At 35.4% G+C, this 21,323-nt stretch overlaps 1 protein-coding gene across 1 annotated transcript in view; it reads right to left on the bottom strand.

Annotated features, from left to right (window-relative positions):
• Nucleotides 1-21,323, bottom strand: part of ADAMTSL1 (ADAMTS like 1) — an 823,217-nt gene that overhangs the window by 589,117 nt on the left and 212,777 nt on the right. The window lies entirely within an intron of this gene.

Raw genomic sequence — 21,323 nt, 5'->3', positions numbered from 1 at the left:
GATCCCTTTGCTTTGTCTGACAACACTGTTTCTACATGATTCTTCCCCACTATCCTAAGCCACTTGAGATTAGGTCCATTCCTAGTCATCTCAGAGTCTATCTTACTCTCACAGCGGGCACAATCACCTTTTAAAAACCATTTTCATTTTATAGTGATTTGGCGAATCTACAGTGACTCATGAGGTCTGAATACACTCTTGCAAATAGTTTGAATCTGCTGGGAATACGTTCTGAGAGGATTAGGAAACTTCATCACAGTCATTTTATTTTGTCCAATGAAAAACCTTGAAAAAGGCAATCCAGATCTCGTTCAATGAATCAATGGCCTCTGATCCCACTCTTTAATTTATTCAGCACATTCTGTTTAAATGTTTTATATCCTTTATTTATCTGGTTAAATAATTTTCATGCATATTAGGTAACTACCATGAATATTAAAATAGGAATTATAGAAATCAGGAATAATCTACTTTTTAAAGATTCTACTTAGTACAGTGCTTGAAATAAAAGCTACTCAATAAATGCATATTGAATAAATAACTTAGGAATAATGTTATATAAATGTTCTAAGTTGGTCAAGCTTTTACTCCTTTCTGTGAAACTCTACAATGAATGTTTTAATTCTTTTTCATATTTTCTTCTGTATCAATTCTTCGAAGGAGTACTCTAAATGTTTCCTTAGTCTAGAAAAAATGTAGCACTTAACATGCCTGAAGTAATCTATAAATCATATGGCAGAAGGAATTTTGAAATATCTTCTTCAAGAACCACAGGTCACTACCATTTACCATGGAAGAGCACTGGAGATTATAGCTTCCAAAATCATACTCCTCTTCTCCAAAAATCTTTATAGAAATTAAACTGCAAAAGCGTTCAACTAGCTTAATAGTCTACTCAACATTCTTAGACACATATGGCAGGATGAATTTCCAGGCACCCCCTCTTGAGATGTGCACATTGTATTACATTTGATTTGTTAATAATAATTCAGACAGTCAACTTGACATTATTTCTTTAGTGCTTTTGAAGAAAGTGAAATATAAACAGTTCTTGCCAAGATCAGAGAGCAACTCAATTTAGAATTTAGTCTCCTTGACACGCTCCAAGTGGTGGCATCAAACTCTGAGGAAACAGGTCTTACAGAAACACTATTATTGATTTTTTTAAATCTAGGAGGAGGAAATAGAATAAGTCATGGTAAGCCTAAAAAGGGCAGCAACAAAGAACTCAAATATTCTTATTAATAAAATTAAACAGACTTAATTTTAAGCATGAGAACAGCGAGAAAATAAAACCGATATCAAACATTATGACTCTAACAACCCAGCTTACCTCATTACAAGTAGATCTCAGTTGCATTTATCATGGGGCCTGTTATGCGGATGAATAAAATAACAATAAAGTTTTCTACTGCAAGATCCTAAGAATCCCTTTTATTATTGCTCTCCTCTTTCAAAGCCTCTCTTCAAATGGTAATATTATAACCTCAAAAAATGGAAAGAGAACATAGGCATAATAATATATATCAAGAAATAGAGTAAGACAAGTCTCTGGAATAATAATCTTCACAAAGACCTCTAAGAATTGATGCCAGTTACCACGATTATTTGCAGTCTTAAGTGACATCTTAATAAGCAAGCCTGGAAATTCATGGAAGGTGGATATCCAGGCTGCCAACTGCATTTTCAGCTAGTAATTAGATTCAGCAAAGTCTTTCCACCAAGGTTGGAGTTTGTTTGTTTGTTTGTTTTGAGCTCAGGGTTCTGATGCTCAGCTAAGAGTTCCTGTCCTGCCCCAGGTAACAGACCACTTTCTCTAGGCTGTGTGCTGAACCTGACAGGCACCCTGATGAGGTTTGGGTCTCTAAGGACTGAGAAAAACAGTGGCCTTATATGGAAGCGCTGTGTTGCCAGAGAAGCCACCATTCTCCCAGCCATGTTGTATGGGGCTCCTCGTCAAAGCAAGGCCTGGTCTCCTTGGTCCTAAGGGGTGGGGAGGGCCTGTAAGAGGGGGGACCTGGAGCTCAGAGGTATGTCAACGGAAGTTCCTACTAGCAATTTTTTGAGGGTGTGCGGGAGGGAGGGACAAGCACGCAAACTAATTTTTCCTTTCGCCCTCATCTATCAGGCCAGATGACTGTCTGGCAGGCAGCCACCCAGGCAAACTATCAAGGCCTGTTCGTAAGCCTTCCTCACTGAACCCGGTCCCCACTGGCACCTTCCAGCAGAAATATATGACCTAAATATTTCTTTTGGAGTCCTCTCCTGTTCCCTTTACCACCATAAAAAAAGATTACAAGAGGATAATTTTCATCCGCTTATTTGTAACATCATCCCAGATTTCATGTGGAAATGTGGATTATTTTGACACCTGCAGGCTGGTTAACAAGAAAATGGGTAGGGTAGGCTCATTTGTCCTAGGGGGTTGTTAGAGCAAAACCCACTACTCTGGAATAGCAAAGACATCGTGCCACCTCGTGGTAGGTGGCCAAAACTGTTCCTTTTAGGCTTACAACGGAATTTATAATGCTGGTAAGGACCAGCAGTTTGTTAAACCAAAGAGATGGGTGAGGAAAACCAAGTGAAGTAAACTTATTTTAAACATTAATCTGCAACAAAATTTCTTTTGGCCGTGTTTCAAATAACAATTGTAATTCTTCAGCAGGACCCCGAACATTTATTTAATGAAGTTAAATCTAAAGAAAGCTGTTGCTAGACTCAGGGCCAGAAATTAATTCTTAGCTTGTAAATAGCTGAATTCTCTCCCTGTTTGGGAAGAACCAATAAAAGCTTGGCTTAAAATCTGGTTGAAATACCCACTTCAATTAACAAAATAAAGGATAACATTCAGACATGCATAATAACAGCTCTCTGTTTAAAGTGCAAGAGTGTGTTGATCACAGTGACAGTTCCTAATCTCCCCCACTGAAAAGTGACTTCCATGGAATAAAGTCAGCTTAGATGGATTTTCCATTTAAATGGTCAAGGATTAAAAGCAGTTGGTCAGACAAGCCTAACTCATTCATATAACATTCCACTTAAAACACACATACACATCATGATGCCCTTATAAAAATAAGCTGTCTTCTCCGTCACTGGAATTTGAAAGCAAAAGCTGACACTAAACCATTGTGATTAACACATGACATAGTTGTAAGACTATGTGCCGCGCTCCGTTCCCCTGAAGTTCTGAGCTTCTGTGACTATTGTATCACATTATGCAATTTGCCGTGCTGGAGCCCCACAGAGGTTACTTACACAAAAACATACATTTCATTTGAAACCTGACCAGGCTCATTCCTGTTCTAGATAGATTCGTTATGACAACCTTTAATTGGGCAAACTGCCAAAATGCAGCCAGTTTAACAGGCCAGTTTAAATGTGACACAGAGACTAATATGTTTATTTGACTTACTTGTTGAGGATGATTTATTGAATAATGCTTGATAGAGAGAACAAAACCTTTCACAGGGCAGTTCTCCGAGAGTTTAAAAGCCAAGGAAACTGGCCTGCATTAAAAAAGAAACTTGAGAAGTTAATAAAAAATTCTTATCTTGCTAAACAGTTCTATAATAGAGGAGAAGCCATGCATACTTGTGGAAGCCGAAAGAGTTAATTCCTAACAAATATTGCTTTTTATCTGTACAGTTGTAAGGACCTGTGTGGGGGCGGGGAATAAGAATGGCATATATATTTTGAACTATGCCACAACCATAACTTTTCTGTTTTATCAATTTATAAAATAAAATTGGGGGAGAAACTGGCATTCAATCTTGCCTTCTAAAGCAGTATAAAAAGACTTCTCAGTTTCCAGAACCTGGCTCCGTATAAAGACTTGTACTTTGCTGGCAGTTATCTTGAGAAAAATCTTATATAGACATCACTTGGTCTACTATACAGCAAGCTGAAACCAATTGGAAAGTTTGCCGCTTTGTGAATTACAAAGGCAAAATTTACCTAATAATCATGCTTTGTAAAATGACAAAATTGTATCAAATTAGATTTCAATATGGCTATTCACAGCCATTTCAAGAGCAATTTCCACCAGGCTTCCAATTAGAACAATGTTCCTGTGCCCCTCCTCCCACCTCTGTTGGAGGCAATACAGGGCTCAGCCTGGAACTAAGGAGTGTAACTAATTCCTTCCTCTTAACGCCTGTCTCCAATTAGCTGGTGGGAAACAGAAATGATTTGCTTAAGAGACAGCTTTTCCCAATTATTCAAGCCTATTACCATTCTCATCCAAGCATCACTCAGCCACTAATTGTCTTGGGAAGCTGTACTGTGCAGTGGCAAAGAGAACTGAGGTGCTAACATCATGAGCTAGGCAAGTTATTTAACCTTCTTATGCCTCAGTTTCCTCACTTGTCAAATAGGAATCATTTCTGTTTCATACTCTTACGATGAATATTAAATGAAAAAACATGCCCATAGCACTTAGGGCTGCCTGGCTCGAAACAGTGATCATTGAATTAATCGCTATCCTGTAATAAATGATTAAACAGATAATTACAAAACAAGGAAATAAAGAAACCATAAAGGTTATGTACACGATACAGTGAAAGCACCAAGGAGGGTTAATCCATGAATCTCCTCTACAATCGCCCTGGCAGTTCATCACCAGAATCCATTAGAATAGCTTTGGCAAAAAAGAACTCACTATCTCACGAGTTCTATTGCACTATTTTCCCTTAAAAATGTCTTAAAATTCTCTAAGAGTTGTCTTCCATTAGTTTTTACCCATTTGTCCCTTTTTTCATCTAGTAAACGTCAAATTCGTCTACTTTACAGCTATTTGGTAGACTGTTATCATGTTCCCAAATATCTTCTTAGAGTAGGCCGCTTGTCTAATTCATGTTTTCACATGCTAGTGAGAAAACACAAGTGAGAAGCCAAATAGAAAGACCTACAGACTTCAAATTCCCAAAACTTTAAATTCTACTACAGACTGAATGCCAGTGCCAACCAGGTCCTGATGACTGATGGTGCCCAGGCTCTCCACCTAGGAGAAGGCACCTGAAGGAAGCTCTGGCTCAGGAGCAAAGAGCAACCATCAGTTAGTGACTTTTGCATGAGACGAAGGGATATGGAGGCGGTGTGAGTGCCAACTAATTATCATCCATGTTAAGCAGCCTGTGAGCTCTCCTAGGTTGTTTTTTTCCCAAGTCAGGAATCATATTGTATTTATCTTGAGTTCCTATTCACCATGCTGCAAAAATCAATAACTAAATAGCTTGATTATACATTTTACACCTCACAGAGTTCACCAAAACCTCATGTATAGGATATGGCACTGCCTAATCATATTCAATATATTTTTTTTATTTCCTTCATAATGACAAAGAAAGCAAATTATATCTATGAATTATCGAATGAGGTCTATGTCAGCTGTGAGGATGACTATTCATTTTCCTTCGTTTCTTCCTTTTATTCTTTCTTTCCATCCTTCTTATTGTTATGTAAATCCTTTCAATCTTTAAATAAGCAATTTAAAGAATGAATAGTCCCAGATATGAATGTATGGACAGCTCGTGTTTAAATTTTTGCTCTTTATTTAAAATATAATGCAATTTTTTACATAGTAACAATACTTTAAATGGGAGTTAGTCAGCTTCAAGGCTCCCAGGACAAAGATAAAAACCACGTTTACCACATTCGACGAGGAATGCACTCCATTAAGAGGAGTTACTAGAAAGAGGATGATGACAAGGGCTTCCTTGTTTACCTAGAACTCAGCATGGGCAAAGCAAAGTGATTCAGGTCCATGACTGGGAACATGACATAATAGGCACTGATGGAAAGGCAACACAGTGACTCAGAAATATCTTTGCCCTCAAGAGATGTCTACTTCTGCTTATAGGTAAGTGATATATTTCTATTAAAATACCCAGAGTTAGATACGGATTTAGAGTCAAGAGTCTTTGCTTTCAGTCCTGGTTCCACCACTCATCAGCTATGGGACGCTGGACAACTCTATCCTTCAAAAATTAATAATGTGGGGATGGGGTATATTATATAGCAAGAGTAGGCACTGCTGAAAAGACATGATCACAATATGTACCTCCCAGGATGACCAGGAAGATCAAATGATTGGATGCAAGGAAAAGCGATTTATAAATTGTGAAATGCAGTCCCACATTCAAATACATAAAAAGATTCTTCTCAAAATTCCCCATCTCACGGACCTCATAAACATGTTAGATAGCTTTTTGTTTTTATCAGCACCAGTCACAGAAAATATTGCAACAAAATTTTCCTACAAAAGGGTCTCTGCAGGAGGTTGATGGTACATAGTCTATACTTTTGTGGTAGAGACTACTATTCCCATTTTACGATTGGCAAAACTAAGTCTCAGGCAGGTGACATGACTATTATGAGCTTGAATTAGAACTAGGTAGCAAGGCTTCAAATTTCTGTAGCATCCGGGGCATTTCCAGTATTTATTCACATGACCTCTTCCTACTCTAAACCTCATGAGATGCAGATAAGACCATGAAAAATAAACCTCAAACATACTTATGGAATGGTTATCAATCATTCTTCGATTCTTTGTTTCCAATTCCAGGTGCCTTTCCTGCTTGGAAACAGAGGCCAAGCTGCATGGAAGTAAATGATACTTAAATTTTCAGTGCAAGTATTTATTTATAACTCAAAATTCTCTCTTCAGATTCTATCAGCACTCTGACATATCAGATTGTGAGAATGGCATGTATAATCTTTGATAGTAAATACATAGTTATTTTATCATCCTTTTGAATTAATTATAGGATAAATATCAAATTCTCAAAAGATTCCAAGATTCTTGGGCAAACATGTCTAATGCTGATTCCATAACTATGCTTTTTTTTTTTTCTTTTTAGTTGTATTACATAGATCTCTACCTTTTTCCATAGAATGTATTTTGCCTGATAAATCTAATGCTTGTAGACTCAGGCATAATTATGAACACCATTTATTGTTCAACTATGCTATCAGAGATTACAGTGGTGTATAAGTCTACTAGTTTCTATGCTGAATTAATTGGTTCAGACAGCTGTGTGATTTTTTGAGCTTATAGCTTTTGTTTTCACAACATGTCTGTCTTCTTGTCAGTGCTGACTTCTCTTGTTGCTGTCGATATCTTATTCAAGTAGCAATAGCTCTCTTTCACAGTTTAAGAAACTAATTGTGTTAGTTTTCTATGCTGTGTAATAAACTATCACAAACTCAAAGGCTAAAAACAACACACATTACCTCATAGTTTCTATGCATCAGGGGTCGGGGTACGACCTAGCTGGGTCCTCCGCAAGGCTGCAAAGTGACAGCCAGGGCTGGGTTCCCATCTGATGGCTCATTTGGGAAAGGCCCCACTTCTGAGCTTACAGGTTGTTACCAGAATTCATTTCCTATGTCTGTAGGACTCACAGCAGCTTGTTTCTTCAAAGCCAGCAAGAAGGAGAGCAAGACTCTCTAAGTTTTCCTAGAAGATGTAGTCTTACATAATGTAACCACAGAAAGGACATCCTAGCACTTTTGCCATATTATATTGGCTAGAATCAAGTCATAGATTCTGCCCAAACTTAAGGACATAAACTCTAAGAGGTGGAGATTGTGGGGGTTACCTTAAAATCTGTCAGCCATACCAACTAATCCACTCAGAATCAAATGAAAGATAGAGAAATAAATCCAAAATGAGAGATGAAGGGGTCTTCATGAGTCAACTACAACTATCTTCGTAATTTCCATTTTGATTACTTTTTGAATCTTGACCATGTTTGGATAGTCCAGGCTATTTGGTAGATGAGTTCTAGATACATGGAGGAGTTCTCAAGCCAGAGGCATAACATTGTTTATTCCTTTCAAGAAGTAACAAATGCCGTCTCCTCTTTTCATTCTTCTCTAGGTGGGTTGTGAGAGTTTGCTCAATTCCTTGTTATTCCTACATTAAAACAGTTTGTTAAAACACTTTGTTATTAAGTAGGTCAAGTCTGTCTCTTGCTACTGCTCAGTGACTAAAGACTGCCTAACCCCTGCATGGGGCCAGGACAAGAACTTCTCTAGGGTGAAATTCTCATGATGGTAGGCAGAATACAACTGGAAGTCTTCTTCTGTCTCTGACTCCTGGAAAACAGGAAGCCTATCCTTTTAGGTCTGTGTTTGACTGCCTATGGAGTATTTTGATATTGATAATTTTTTAAAAATCCTTGTAAAAGTTCTACATAGGAAATACTTCAACAATCCTAGATAAGCTTGAACAAAATTGCTATCTCCTTCGCTATGCCCACCAATGCGGAACTTGTCTGAATTAGTTTTTCTTCCAGACATTATAAGGTTAGCACCCAATATCTTTGGTACCATGAGGTAGAGGTCGTAGGCATCATATTCAGCATGCTTAACTACTTTAGACCAAAGCTGCTATCAGAATTTAAACTCTTTTTGAGCAGTGCTTTGGAGAGTAAGAAACACATGCAGCAAGTGGAATGAACTCTGGAATTCATTCAAAGAAAATCAAATGCTTGTCACTTCTGTCAGCAATTGTTACATTTAGGAATGGTTTTTTTGGATGATGAAATAATCTCTCCTTCTTTTAGACAGCACTGGGAAACAAGGCAACAGGGTGAGTTTATTCAGTGACCAAATCTTACCTAAAAAATAATAGTTCTTATTTTAAATCATAATAAAAAGATTTTTTTTTTGGTCCTAGTCATGGTATTTAACTAGCTTGTGCTTTTTACAATTATGTAAAATTTAATTCTGTAGAGCAAATTCAAAATAATAGAAAGTTTAGCAGTAATCTTCAAAAGTGCAACTGGAACAATGAAATTATACCCGAAGTCGCTAGATCTGTAAATAAAGGATGGCTTATTCATTTTTATATAATTTACACATAAGTTAGTGTGGTGGAATAATTGAGATATTAACTTTTTTTTTTCATTTTCCACGAGATATGGGGTCATCACTAACCCCAGGTGAGAGATTATCAGGCCAAGCCAGAGAACAGAGATGTCGAATTACTGAGTTCTAAATTCAAATGCTGAGGTTCAGGTTAAAAATCAATTATTTGATAGCAGACATGACATATCATACTGTTTTCCCCCATGCACCCTTCTTTCAACCACTTCCATATTATATGAACCAATAGAAGCTGAGGAGGTAAAGTATGAAGAGAATTCAAGATAGACAAGTCTGGAAACTATATTCTCTCCTCACCCACAAGAAAGAGTCTTGCTTAGAAAAAAAAAAAAAAAGAAGCATGTACCCCTACTTCGAGTTTTATGTTTGGGGATCTTAGAGAAGAAAAGACATTGCCTACTCTGTCTTAGTAAAAGGGGAAATCAACCTTCAGAGATAAGTCCTTTATGCTACCCTGGTGGCATGCCATACAGTTCTAGGCATGAAAGAGACTCCAAACTCACATGTCCACACCCTCAACTCTGGTTTGCCTTGGCTCGAGAGGAGCTCCTAAAATAGTCTATGGGTTTCAGAGAGACTCAGGAATTATAAAAACAAATAAAAAAGAAAAAAGAAAATGAATGCCAGCCTGCCAGGATGTTCGGAGCTGATAATGCTTCGGCGGATGGACGAGGCCGGGAAACTGCCACCAGAAATCTGATGGATGAGGCTTCTTGGCAGACAGGTACTAACAAGGATCCAGAGCCCTGCTGGCACTGGCAGGAGGGCCAAGCTGCCTTTCCCTTCACCTCGAGTTTCCTTTAGAGTGACCATAAACCTCCTCTATGCCAAGATCCAGTGGGATCAGTAAAACCTTGAATGAGAAGCCAGGTTCGAGCTACACACCTGTTCCCTCTTCTCTGTGGTGGTATCTACATATGCTTCCCAGAGAATATGGGGGTGGGGCACATACAACAGACAAACAATTCTATACCCAATTCAGTAAATTTACTCGGAAGGAATTAAAGCAACTTTCTGCATCAGGAAATGGGACAGGGGTTAGTATAAAACAGGAATTAAATTTGATTACTAAAAGAAACTAGAGTCACTCTTTTGCACTCCTGAGAGTGTGATTGACATTTACATCCACAACATCTATGTTTAAGCAGGCACAATGATGAATTCTTAAACATTAATTTTTAAAGTTCTTTTTAAAGTGTACAAGAACAGCTCTATTTCTCTGGATAGTCATTAAACTTTAAGAAGCCAGGTACATTCTTATTATCTTCCCATTGGCACCATCCTTTTATTATACCTCTTTTGAGGTCACATGTCCCTTTGTGTAATTTTTGGTTTTGCAATTGAGAGATTTCCACACTTTTTGCCTCAACATCTGCCCTTACGTAGTCAGAGTAAGCAAAATTATGGTACAGAATCAGATATGCGTACACAAAAACATTTTATTTTCATAGGTATAAGGCAGTGCTCATCTAAAGAGGAAACTCAGGCAAATTTTGTGAATGCACAAATTTCTCCAAGTTTTAATGTGTTGCGCATATCATGTACACCGATTATGTGCAGAAGAGTTTCATGTGCACATATTTTAAAAGAGAATATTTCTGTTTTAAAGTAGGATTGTCCGAGCTCTGAATTGCCTTGGAAAATAAACTCTTCAGATTCACATGCTTAATTATAGTGATAAGAGTGCAATAAACATCTGTACCCTAAATGGTCAAAACACTGCAAACGGCTTCAATCCAATTTTTTGTAAAAAGATGCTATGCCTGTCAAAAGCAAGTCATATATTTACCAGGACCATATGGAATCATCTAGGGGAAAAAGAATTAAAGAAAGTTATTTTATTGTATTACATTAGGTTTGATAAAGGAACTATGTGTTTTAATTCTCATTAAAAGGAAGCTTGGTAAAGCAGGTCACCTTCTTCAGCTCGTGTGTGTATGTGGTTGGGGAGCTTTAAAATTGACATCATGTTCCTAATTCATCAAGATGAACATTGTAGTATGAAAATGAATGAGGCAATCCTGGGACAGAAGATATTCAGCCCTACTTCATAAAATCACTTGAATAACTAACATCAAATTTAATTATATGGGTGCATGTATAATAAAATCACAAAATCCATGTAAGACTTTTTCTTCCAAATCAGAGAGATCACTTCTTTAGCAAGAGGATGCCTGTAAGTGTCGTGTAGTAGTTAGGAGACAGACTGTTGCACTTAAAACTAGGCTCTACTACCTATAAAGGGTGTGACCCTGACAAGTTAGTTAACCAATCTGTGCCTCAATTTTCTCATAAGAGTATTTTTGATATTATCTGAAGTGTTTGCCATTATAATTATCTTCTGCACAACAAACTTAGCCATTATCTGGTAGATGACAAATGTTTGCTGCTGCCCTACCCATGGCCATTTTACCATCACCACCAGGAGCTCCAGAGTTCAATCAATTGTCCAGCATTTCCATTACAAACCAACATCAGGCAGTGAGTACTGGTGTGGGGTTGTTCTCTTTATATAAAAGAGTGATAACCTTCACTCTTTCTTTTGAGCTAGTCTCCTTACATTCATTGGAATAAAATAAAAATGTTTGCACCTTTGTCTTCTCCTTTTAGATTGAAACTTTACAGACTGCGTAATTTTTTAAAACTGAAATGTAATTTATAAACCCTAAAATTTACCCTTTTATAGTACACATTTTAGTGGCTCCTAGTACATTGTGCAACCATCACCACTGTCTAATTCTAGAACATTTTCGTCACCCTCCAAAATCTTGAAGTCATTGGGAAATGAATTTGGTATTCAGCATACAAACTTTGGGGATTTAGTTCAATTGTTATCACTGTGAGAAAGACTGTTAGCTGCACATTCCAAAATGCATTCTCCTTTCTCCCTTAAACTAGGGGTGTGGCTGCCTAGGATAAAAACTACACGACCCAAACGTCCCTGAACCTCGGCATGGCCATGTAATAACCAATGTCTTGCCAATGAACTATTAAAAGAAATACTGAGTGGCAGCTTCTGGGGTCCCGACCATCCAGCTGATGTATGCCTTTTTCTCCATTACCACGTGTTCAGCGGCTCCTTTGAACCTGCTGCAGCTATAATCAAGTTCAACCCTCTAAAAAAATAATAAATCAAGTACTATTTCTGAAGACTTTTCATTAAAAGAATGAGGTATCCTAAAATTACACTTACAATCTAAATACTCTGCCATTACCCTGGTGAGCTCACCTAAAAACAAAAACATTTCAACAGTGAGAATTAAAATGTTAATATTCTAAACTCCTAGAAAGGAAAGACTGCTTAACTCATCTTTATATCCCCCAGGTACCACCTAGACTAGTGCGTTCAATATAGTAGGTGCTCAGTACATGGTTGCTGAGACTAATCACTATTTTTTACATGTGCATCATTTTAATCACTTAAGTAAAGTATCAGTTTTGTTACTTTACAAAAGTTACTTTTCTTGTTTATTTCTTCAACTGTCAGGAAGGCTATCGCCCTCTTTCTAGAATTAATGAGACATGAATGTAAAGTACTTTAGTAGCACTTGGTACAGAAAAGAGAGAATAAATGATGGTTGCTATTCTCCTTACTGTTGTTACTTTTATTATTATGTTATTATTATCATTATTATTATTATTTGGGTTAAGAGTTTATTCTGTGCACTGGAAAAACAAAGTATCATAAAACAGTCCTTGCTTAAAAAATTTCCAGGGCAGATAGTCTATATGCATAAAAAAAAAAAAAAAAAAAAAAAAAAGAAAGAAAGAAGCAAAGTAGGAGGGATGCTATAATAACTGGACAACATTCTTGGAACAGTATCCCAGAATTAACTCCTAGGGAAAATTTTTTTATTGCTTTGTACCCCATTGTATCTCTATCCAAACCTTTACTTGTCTCTTCCTCTACCTTCTCAGTTCCTCTACCATATTCAATCCTCTAAGATCTCACAATTTCCTACTTCTTTTCCAAATCTTGCTATAATAGTCCACTTTTGGCGGATCATCCCTGCAGATAAGAGCTTAGTAATGGACTCTCTACATCTGTGTAGGGTCCTTTGAGCAGCATGAGAAGACAGGTCATTGGCCAGTTCCATGAGCAAAGACTGTGACTGCTATAGGAGTTGAGAAAGACAAGCCTACCTGAGGACCGGCCCGAAGGCCAGCAAGAGGGCAGCTTGCTGGAGACTTGAGCTGGGTTAATAAAGTGAGGTCTAGAGAAGAAAAAAAGGAAGACATGGCAGGCAGAAGAGGCCCTGTGAGCAAAGAACTGAGCTAATAATTTCATATGGAAACAAAGTATGGCCTAAGCAAGCTGGAGTGAAGATGATCTAAATGGATGTCAGAAACAAGATTAAGTAAATAAGTAAGGCCACGTTAGGGGTTTTGACATTAAACTGTGTTTGAAGAATGTGACTTTCCAGACACACATTGTTGATTTTGACATGCAAATACTCTTGATGTGGAGAGCAAATTGGAACTTTAAGAATATTAGTTAGTACAGGTACAGGTATAATAAATGGGCATCCAAGAGATGTTTGTGGAGAACTGGGAAAGAAAGTGAGCCTACTTTAGGTGGGAAGATCTGAATCCAGAAACACATACTTTTAACATAAAAAAGAATTTGAGTAGAAATTAAAAATGTTCATCAAATAGCAAGTACAAGGAATTTGAGGTTTCCACTAAATATATAATTTTAAATGGCATTTTAGAGCTATACAATCATGCAGAAAGTTTTTATTTTATAGGTCATAAAAACAAGGTTCAGAAAGTTGTATGACTTGCCTAAAGTCTCACAAGACTTTAGAGATGAAGTCTCAACATGACAATTCAACCCTTTCTCAGGTTTAGGCTCTACAAATAATAACTTTTACATCAAATCCCACATTTCTAGTTTTGATAAAATAATTTAATTGTAGACAAAGATACTTTCTCTTAGCAAATTTACGTATACATATTTAAGTAATTCAGATATTTATTCTTTTTTATTAGTATTCATTTTCCTCTTAGTCAATATCAAGTTGAAATCAAACTTAATAAAATAACACAAAGAAAAAATAAAATGTGCTCCTTTATAAAACTTACCACTGGTGATAATGCTATTATTTTTTTAAGTTGAACAAAAATATGACATTCTTACTTAGAAGTTACTATTAAAAAAGGTGACATGCTGTACAGAATTTTATAACCAACATTTAGAGATATCTATTTGATAATATTACACTAGTAAATAATATCCTTTTAATGTTTTGCTCTAATTAGCCAATCCAATTAACAATCAGTTTAAAGTCCTGAATTTCTACCTACTCTGAAATTGCAGTTATTTTAAAAAATCACTTCTATCTATAAAAGAAGATTTAAAAAAATAAACTCAAAGGGACATTTTGCCCATGCCTACAACCTGCAGTATCCTCTTACATTTTTTTAAATTTAGGTGACAGAATTTGGATTCTTGGCCACCTGATTCCATTAAGTTGTCCTCTGACCTCTCGGATTTTACTCCGCACCTCTCTATGCAGACGTCTGATGTCAAATGACCTCGTCCAGCTGCTGGAGTTGTCGACAACCATTCCTCCCTAGCTGCCTTCAACTACTGATGGACAGCTCCTTCCTGCACAACTAAGCCATAAATGGCCTATTAAACATATGCATTTAAACTCATCACAGAGGCTGATAGTTTCAGCTCTACCTTATAAACAAGTAAGAAACTCCTTTGAAAGTTACTTGTCTTTCCATGAGATGAATTAGCTCATTATATCAAGGACATTTAGTACAAGGAAGCAATAAGTCATTCTTTGGTGTGCCAAGTGATTTTCTGTGTTGTTTTATTATTACCATTTTTTTACCTTTTGGATTTTTTATTGATGTATAACATGCAAAGAGAAAAGTGCATGAATCTTAAATCACAGTCTGTAAAATTAGTTTATGCTTATTAGGAAAGTTCCAAAGTTAAATGGCAAATAGTCATCTCCTCAAATTTATAACTTTTACTAAAGATATTTGACATTCATTTCAAAGTATGTTAGTTTACTTTAGGATAACTATTAAGTGGAGACTATCTCAGGAATTTAAATGCTAACTTAAAGGAACTGACTTATAGTTCATGCCTAGGAAGAATTTATTTAGAACTGAAATTTCACTACTGATAAAATTCTCTTTGGGAAGGACCTCACAGTGTGAAACCTGAAAATGTGCTCAAAAAGAGTCCTAAAATTTTCATGAGTTATTTATATATTTCTAACTGATGTTAAAGTTTTTTAACAGAATTTTATTTTTTGAGAGGTTGTTTGATCTTAAAAATCTGCTTGCATGAGTGCTGGGATTTTTAATGTTCTACATTTTATTACTTCTAGTGTCTTTTAGATAATTAATCTTGATATCTATTTGTTGTTTGGAGTAAATGACAGAATTCTAGCAAATGGTGGACATCTCATAAACAACAGATAGGAACTGCATAAGCTGTAAGGAAATTAGAACTTGATAAGAATTTTTTTTCCCCTTTAAGGATGCTTTATTTTTTCAGTTAATTCCAAAGGTCAAGTATAAAAAAGTAGTCCCTCTCCTATACTGAGATTCATCATTCTGACATTATTTACTAGAGTCACAGTTCATGAACTGATAGGAAGTTCCCTGATCCTAGGTTCTGCTGTCATAGATTTTACTACTCCTTAATTATATTGTGAGGAAAAAATGTAAATAATGTACATATTATATCTTGGGCATTGAGTTTTGTCACTTTTTCAATGATTTGCCAGTTCAACTATTGCTAATAAAAACAGCATTTATTTTGTGCTGATTATGTGCCAGACATTATCCTGAAGGTTTTATTATGCATGTTTTAAAAAATATTTCAATCATAAAGAGTTTGGTAAATAATAAACTTTTCTGTAACCACTAGCTTTTTAAACATATATTAAAATTTAACCATGTATTTAAAAAATACTATCAATATAGTAAAAGTATATTATATACATTCCCCCAATGCAATTCCCCTTCTTATCTTCCTGTCCAGAGGGTAACCAGCATTACGAAATTGGAGCATATTTTCCCACCCCTGTTTTTATACCTAATTGTTTTCTCTAAACAATATCTATAAACATCTATGTGATATTAAAATTGATACAAATAGTGTCATATTATAAAATGGTATCATTTTCCCTTCAACATTATATTTTTAAAATTTATCTATATTAATGTATATAGACCCATTTACTTTAATACCCTCCATAATGTTTTGTTTGGTGACTAAATCACAAGTTATTCATCCATTTACCTTCTAATGCATATTTAACATTTTCTTTCAATTTGCAGATATAACATTCAATACTAAATTGAACATATGTGTGTTTCTCTAGGGTAGATTTCTAAAGTGAAATTGCTGGGATTTTGGACATGTATATATGTATTCAGCTCTATTGACATTAGCAAGTTCTATAAAGTGGTTATATCAATTTATACTCAACAGCAAGACAAGAGTGTCTCTCATTATCTTCCTCACTGACACCTGCCTTTGTCAGTTATTTTCATTTTTTGGCAGTTGAATGGGAATCAAATGCCCTATCTTGTTATTTTAATTTGTAAATTCACGATGACTAGTAGGGTTAAATATTTTAATGCATATTATCTATCCATGTCTGATGACCCATTTTTTTTTCCCCACTGAGCTGTTTGTCTTTTTAAACATAATTTCTAGAAGCTCTTTAAATAATGCTTTTTGCCAGTTATATACATCGCAAATAATGTTTCCCAGCTGTGTCTTGTCTTTTAACTTTCTCCATGGAAGTTTCAGACATTAAATGTTTAATGGCATATTAAAATTTTAATATAATTTTGTATCGATATTTTTCTTTACAAGCTGGGTTCTTTATATCTTAAGAAAACCTTCCCAAGTCAGAGGTTATAAACAAATTCTTCTATATTTTCATCTGTAAGTTTTAAAATTATGCTTTTCATATAAAGGTTTTCAATCCATCTAGAATTTTGATGTATAGCTATCAATTATTAACATATCTTTTCCCAATATTTGTAACACTTCCTTTGTCATATATCAAGTTCTCTTCCATGTGTGTGTACATAAGTTCTTAACTCACTTATGTTGGTCTATTAGTCTACATTCTAAAATCACACTGCTTAATTCTTATAGCTTCATAATAAATTCTTATTGGTAGAGTAAAACTCCATCTCTTCTCCCTTACAAAATTATTCTGCTTATATACTAGATACATGGATTAATTTGTGGGGATATTGGTATTGTTATGATATTGACTTATCATTTATAAACATCATCTCTCAAGCCTTTCTTAGTTCTTAAGTCAAGATTGCATTTTGCCTTGAGATATTCTGATAAAGAGTATGATGTTGTCCTGGTATAATGAAATGGAGGCACTAACACAAAAACCTGACTGACCATAGTACAGAGGAAGCCTGTCATGTATACAGTTAAAATCCCAAGTTCTCATAGAGAATCCATAGGCAATTGAAACTGTTTACTCTGATGACCCAAGTAGTCATTCAAGGCAGAAGACTGAATTTAGTAGCTGCCGACTAATCAGCAATTTAGTATTTCAAACAATAAGAAAAGGAAAGCACGGTTTGCTATTGCAGACAGTCTGTGGTTTCCATTCCTCTCCCTCTTTTTTCTCTTATTTAAACCCTGTTTTGACTTTCTTAAATAAAATCAGTTATTGCTTCTATTGGCTTCTTTGTATACAAGTAAATAATATGGTATGAATAAGCTGTATATCTTTGAGTTATTCACTGATATTCCATTCAGGTTTTGTATCTCTTTCAGACCTATGTTCTTATAGTTTTGAAACAACTATGAGTGCTATCTTCCAAAAATTATATTTCCAATTGATTATTACTATAAAATGAAGCTATCCTTGCCTATGTTGTGCTGTTCTGAGGAATTTATATAAATCTCTTGGTAAGTGCTTGGTGCATATTGGGCTTTCTTCAAGCTCCCATGTCTTTCCACAGAAATATAGAAATGATGTCAAGTATTAGTTTAGAATAGAATGCTAAAATATAATCGGAAAATGTTAAGTCACATAAAATATTTATATGCTAAAGTGAAAGTATTTTTTTGAACAGTTCATGACTGGTACAGTCAAAATGCATTAGATATGTCTTACAAATGCAGACAAGTAACATTTAAAACACTCGCAGGGTGATATATACACTTGTAGTGTGTTCTTATTTTTTATTTGTGGTATCATACTATATGACTCAAAGTAGCAAATGTGCTAGAAACCAAATATAGTCTTCTTGTCTCGGCGTATTTTCCCAAGGAAGAATTTAGGTAGCGAATTCAAGTAACACCTGTAAGTGTGCCACAAAAATCAAAGACTGAATTGGAATGCACTTCTACTTTTAAAACATCTGGCTCCTTCAGTATCACTGCACATTTTTCTTTGCATAAAATCAATAAAAAAATATGGTAGTCACAAATCAATAAGGCTTTATGAAGCTACTTAAGCAGCTTTGAACACATGTGCATTTGCAATTAAATGTTAGTTCTTTCTTCTTTTTATTCCACAAACATTTATGAGGAACGAATAGGTCAAACTTGTATTTTGGAAAAAGGTAATTTTGTCAAGAGTGTGCTGAATAAATTTGGGTGGGAGGATGCAACAAGAGAGAAAGCAACAAGGCGAGGCATTCATTCTTCAGTAACATAAATGTTCCTGACACATTGCTACTTCTTTGTATTTATGTCCACTAAATACACCAAAATAGTGGTCAACTTAGAAGTATAATCAAGCAAATTAGGTTATTATCTTCAAATATTATCAGTTAAATTCTGATCTTTCCTTTTCCTTGCCAGGGTTGGGGAAGAGGTTAGTGAAAAGCTTGAGAACACATGGAAATAGTTATATTCCATTTTACATAAGTGTATATCTGTTGGTTGAGCTAATTTTTCAGTTCGTAGGAATAATCCTTGCCCTCACCAGCCCCCTCCCCCCGGCCAAATCAAAGGAGAAAAAAATTGAAAGCAGAACCATTCCTAATAAATTACTTTTTTTTGTTGTTTTAGTTGAACTTCAGAGAATTATTGACTTGACCTAGAAAACAATCTTTTCACACTCAGTCATTAAAGACTAGTATTTCTGAGAATCCCCTCCTGAAAGCTAACCTCTATTCCAGAATTGTCACCTCTATTTTACCAGTCATTAAAAGTATCTTTCTATACTCAATTGAAATAAATGTTTAAAAGACTTTTCTTTTCGCCCAAGGTACAACAGTGGCTTAAATAACCTCTCTGTGAACCAAAAAGCTACTGTTGAATGAGGTTTGTACTAATTACATACTAAAGAAAATCCCAACCTGTAATGTACTTTGTGTTAATTATTATCCTGATTTTATATTCAACTGACAACCAAAAACAATGTGATATGTTTTTCCACTATTCTAAGTATGGATAATAGCCTTTGACAAACATCCTATTTCTACACAATGCAAATCATATACATGCAGTTTCAGGAAATGATTAAAAAGTTTAGTTGCCTACTGTGGTTTCTAGACAAATGATTCACTTAGATTACTTTCCTCAGTGTGGTGATTGGAATTAGCCCTCTGAAAGGAAGCTAACTAGAAAGATTTTCTAATGCAATGTAAAAGTTCATTCATGCCACAAGGCCCCAGTTGAGAAGGAATTGAAGAAGTGTCACTTAAAGGCCAAAAATGACACACACACCCTCAATTAAGCTTTTAGGTAAGTTTCACAAATAAGTAAGTTAGGTTGTTCTAGTTTTCAAAATTAGTTGAATGGATAAAGAAAGGGTATAAAGACAAAAATTAAAGACCTAAAAAGACGACCAGAAATGTGACAAGGTGTTTTCTATAGTTAATGCTCCCTTGTCCAAAATGCTACATGTAGTGAGAATAAATTTGCTATTTCCACAACTATAAATTTTCAGCAGGCAAACATCCCTGAATTCATATTCTTTATTACAAACCTATATCCTGGCTTGAAAGAATATTTTGGCAATAATCCCAAATATTTTTTCATCACCTCATAAAAAAAATTGAAGCCATTCATTACATTTTAATCATAATACTTTGCATTTAGAAGGACTTTCACATTTATAACGCCCTTTCCATGCATAATTTGTGATGAAATTTCTCACAGTGTTTTCAATATAAAATGCTAACAACAGAGCAATAGAGAAGAGTCATGGTGAGTTTTCCTCATCAACAAACGCTTAACGCAACTGAACATTTATCATATTCAAGAGCAGGACTAGATGCTAAAAGGTGAGAATCAACATGGATCCCTGCCTCAAGGAGCAGAGCTACTGGTTCAGTTAGGGAGGCAGAATAAGTGATAAATGTTTACAATACTAGGGAAGACTTATTTGAAAGCAGATAGAGTTGTACAAACAGATTACATTGCTCAACTATTTTTCCTCTCACCCACCAGTGTTTGCCAAGTGGTTTTTGTGACCTCTACGAGGAAGCTTTTTTGTTGATTCTCCCATTCTGCTGAAGAACCTCCTCCCGATAGAGGAGCACAAAAGGTAATTCTACTTTTTGACTATTAATACAAGTATTAATATATTTAAACTCTTCCCTTTACACAAATACAAAGATGATGATGAATCATCTTGTAATGTCTATTTAGAAAATAAAGTTACACTTTAAAAGTTTTATATCCTGTGGGCCAAATGAAGTGCACATAGAGACACTTTCCACAGACATTGTTAGAATTTCACAAACTTATTAAGATGCCAAATCAGTTTGTGGTATTTAGGAAGTTTTGATCTTTTCTTTTCCCTCAAGTTTTCTTGTATAACCCCAGTTCTGACTCTGTTGGTAGATAATTTCTCTTTCAGGTTAAGTGCTTCCACCCACTCAATTACTTATAACCTCAGTAGGTTCTAGGAAATTCAGCAGAATGTACAGTTTTTATTGGTGAAAATTCATGTAAAACCATGTAATAATAATGTTCATGACACCTTTCAATGCTTGCCAAGTGACAAATTTTTTTTCAGTGCACCACTATAACAATTCCGTTGTGTTCACAATTATTAAGTGTTATTCAATTTCCTTTATGGTATAAATTATGTAATAATTATACTTGCTTATGAAAGTTGCAGGTAGTAGCCACGTAGCAGCACTCTTTAGGACTCTGAATAAACCAAATCCAAAATGAGCTAACATATTTCAGATTGTGCATAACATCAAATGGGACAAAATTAAAATGTAATGTTCACAGGAAGGAGGAATAATGCAAGTAGCAATGTGTGTAAACTAGGAGATCTCACACATGCACACAGAAAAGCCTTGAGCCAACGACAAAAATTTTAAAAGGCAGGCTCTGCATATTTAGAGTTTACTGGGATAAAACTATATATATCATATGAAAATTAATTACAGTACCCATGGGAGCTTTTGCCACTGTTCCTGCCCCTGGGGTACAAGCTCTGAGA

This window comes from Rousettus aegyptiacus, unplaced genomic scaffold, assembly GCF_014176215.1.
Source record: "Rousettus aegyptiacus isolate mRouAeg1 unplaced genomic scaffold, mRouAeg1.p scaffold_m13_p_3, whole genome shotgun sequence".
Lineage (NCBI taxonomy): Eukaryota > Metazoa > Chordata > Mammalia > Chiroptera > Pteropodidae > Rousettus > Rousettus aegyptiacus.
Note: the sequence above shows the minus strand (reverse complement) of the source record. Positions and strands in the feature narration are given on the sequence as shown.